Raw genomic sequence first — 3,116 nt, 5'->3', positions numbered from 1 at the left:
TTTTGTAGTCCTAGTCTGAATTTAAAGTGATAGAAAGGACTGATGTACTCTTTAGCTTATACAGTATAGGCATACAGGCTATCAGAATCAAAAGAGCTGGAGGTAAGTTAAGCCTGAGGTCTACTTTAAAGGGAAAAGCTAATTTAATACTCCTCCAGAGTCAATCAGTGCTGATTAATTTTTCTTTAATTATTCAACTTTTAGATGTGTGGATACTAAAAACAAAAAATCAGCTCTGCATGCCTTTTTTTTTTTTTTTTTTTTGAGATTGTCTTGCTCTCACCCAGGCCGGAGTGCAGTGCCACAATCACAGCTCACTGCACTCTCAACCTCCTGGGCTCAATGGATCCTCCCACCTCAGCTTCCCAAGTAGCTGGGACTACAACTGCGCCCCACCACACCCAGCTAATTTTTAAATTTTTTTGTAGAGATGAGGTCTTGTCGTGTTGCCCAGGCTGGTCTTGAACTCCCGGGTTCAAGCAATCTTGGCCTCCCAAAGTGCTGGGATTACAGGTGTGAGCCCCTTGCACCTAGCCTGAATGTCTGTGTTTTCTACTTACACTAGAAGAGGTGTGTGATATTTGCAAATTTATTACCAGCATAGTAGTGATACCAGTTTGTGAAGACCATTCTGGAGTAATTGAGATGCTGCCTGGTTTTCCTAGCATTTTTCTTATTTTCTTTCTTTCTCTATGTGACTCTACCAGTCTGACCCCTGATTTATCCTCTGAAACCCTCAGTGAAGTCAGGAACATAGTCTGAGGATTTCTTGACGTGCAAAATCTATAACAGAGTTGAGATTTTAATAAGACTGTAATTAGTGTATTGTGGGATTTCTTCACATATCTATAAAACACATGAATTTACATAAAAGGTTTATCCCACAATTTGGGGAATCCACTAATTGAGTTTACTGAAAAATTCTGCATTAGACCCTTGAACAACATAAGTTTGAAGTGCACAGGTATATGCAATTTTTTATTTTATTTATTTTTTTTGAGATAAGACTCTCATTGTCACCAGGCTAGAGTGCAGTGGTGTGATCTCAGCTCCCTGCAACCTCTGCCTCCTGGGTTCAAGCAATTCTCCTGCCTCAGCCTCCCGAGTAGCTGGGATAATAGGTGCACACCATCATGTCTGGCTAATTTTTGTATTTTTAGTAGAGACAGGATTTCACCATATTGGCCAGGATGGTCTCGATCTCTTGACCTCGTGATCCACGCACCTCGGCCTCCCAAAGTGCTGGGGTTACAGGAGTGAGCCACTGTGTAGGGCCGCAATTGTTTTTTTTTCAATAAATATATTGGAAATTTGTTTGGAGCTTTGTGACAACTTGAAAAATTCACAGGCCAGGCATAGTGGCTCATGCCTGTAATCCCAGCACTTTGGGAGGCCAAGGCGGGCGGGTAATCACCTTAGGTTGGGAGTTCGAGACCAGCCTGACCAACATGGAGAAACCCCGTCTCTAGGAAAATTACAAAATTAGCCAGGAATGGTGGCACATGCCTGTAATCCCAGCTACTTGGGAGGCTGAGGCAGGAGAATTGCTCGAACCCAGGAGGTGGAGGTTGCAATGAGCTGAGGTGGTGCCATTGCACTCCAGCCTGGGCAACAAGAGCAAAACTCTGTCTCAAAAACAAACAAACAAAAAGTTCGTAGATGAACTGTATGGCCTACAGATATCTTCAATGCAAAAGAGATATGTAGATACTGGTCTATCATTTACTACTCCAAAATACACACATCTATTAAAAGTTAAATTTTATGAAAACATAGACTGTACATGTAAGCAAATTTAAAATGCAATATTAAATTATAACTCCATAGCTGGCACTGTCTGGCCACAGCCCCGCGCTCTTTGCTGTCGCTCACCATCTTGCACAGAGTGGCCCCGGTTCTGGGGTTTGGTGCCAGAATTAAACAACCATCATGTCGAGCAAAAAGGCATAGACCAAGACCACCAAGAAGCGCCCTCAGTGTGCGACATCCAGTGTGTTTACCGTGTTTGACCAGTCACAGATTCAGGAGTTCAAAGAGGCCTTCACAACTGATCAGAACAGAGATGGTTTCATCAACAAGGAAGATTTGCATGATATATTAGATTACTTCTCTAGGGAAGAATCCCACTGATGCATACCTTGATGCCATGATGAATGAGGCACCAGGGCCCATTAATTTCACCATGTTCCTCACCATGTTTGGTGAGAAGTTAAATGGCACAGATCCTGAAGATGTCATCAGAAATGCTTTTGCTTGCTTTGATGAAGAACAGGCACCATTCAGGAAGATTACCTGAGAGAGCTGCTGATAACCATGGAGGATCAGTTTACAGATGAGGAGGTGGATGAGCTGTACAGAGAAGCACCTATTGACAAAAAGGGGAATTTCAATGGACTAAAAGACAAAGATGACCGAAAAGAACTTTAGCTAAAACCTTCCAATTACATCGTCTTACTCTGTTTTATTTCTCACACACTTCCCCACCTTCATAGAACCTGTTGCATGCAACTTAGTTTCACACCTTTGCCTCTTTTTTTTTTAATGTATTCATTCCAGACCTTTCTGCCACTTAGCACCTGTATAATCAGACTGGAAATGGGGATGAGGGCATAAATTGTATTGAAAAAGAGATCGCCAATAAAAATGCCCCCCCCCCAAAAAACATAACTCTATAAACTAGTACGTACTATACTACTGCAATTTTGTAACTGCCTCCTGTTTTAGTGAGTCAAGTGTTGCCAGTATCTGCTTAAAACTCTGGCCGGGCGCGGTGGCTCAAGCCTGTAATCCCAGCACTTTGGGAGGCCGAGACGGGCGGATCATGAGGTCAGGAGATCGAGACCATCCTGGCTAACACGGTGAAACCCCGTCTCTACTAAAAAATACAAAAAACTAGCCGGGCCGGGCGGGCTGGTGCCTGTAGTCCCAGCTACTGGTGAGGCTGGAGGCAGGAGAACATGGAACCCAGAGGAGGCAGCCAGCAGTGAGCTGAGATCCCAGCCACGCACTCCAGCCTGGTGATAGAGCAAGACCTCGCCTCAAAAAACTCTGATGCTAATCATCAGAGCAGTTCCTCTCTTCAGTAAACTGTGTATTACAATAAAACGTGATCTCTT

At 43.5% G+C, this 3,116-nt stretch overlaps 1 pseudogene; it reads left to right on the top strand.

Moving 5' to 3' along the window:
• The first annotated feature begins 1,573 nt into the window (after positions 1-1,573).
• On the top strand, positions 1,574-2,835 carry LOC101008518 (annotated as a pseudogene).
• Positions 2,836-3,116: the final 281 nt, after the last annotated feature.

This window comes from Papio anubis, chromosome 7, assembly GCF_008728515.1.
Source record: "Papio anubis isolate 15944 chromosome 7, Panubis1.0, whole genome shotgun sequence".
Lineage (NCBI taxonomy): Eukaryota > Metazoa > Chordata > Mammalia > Primates > Cercopithecidae > Papio > Papio anubis.
Note: the sequence above shows the minus strand (reverse complement) of the source record. Positions and strands in the feature narration are given on the sequence as shown.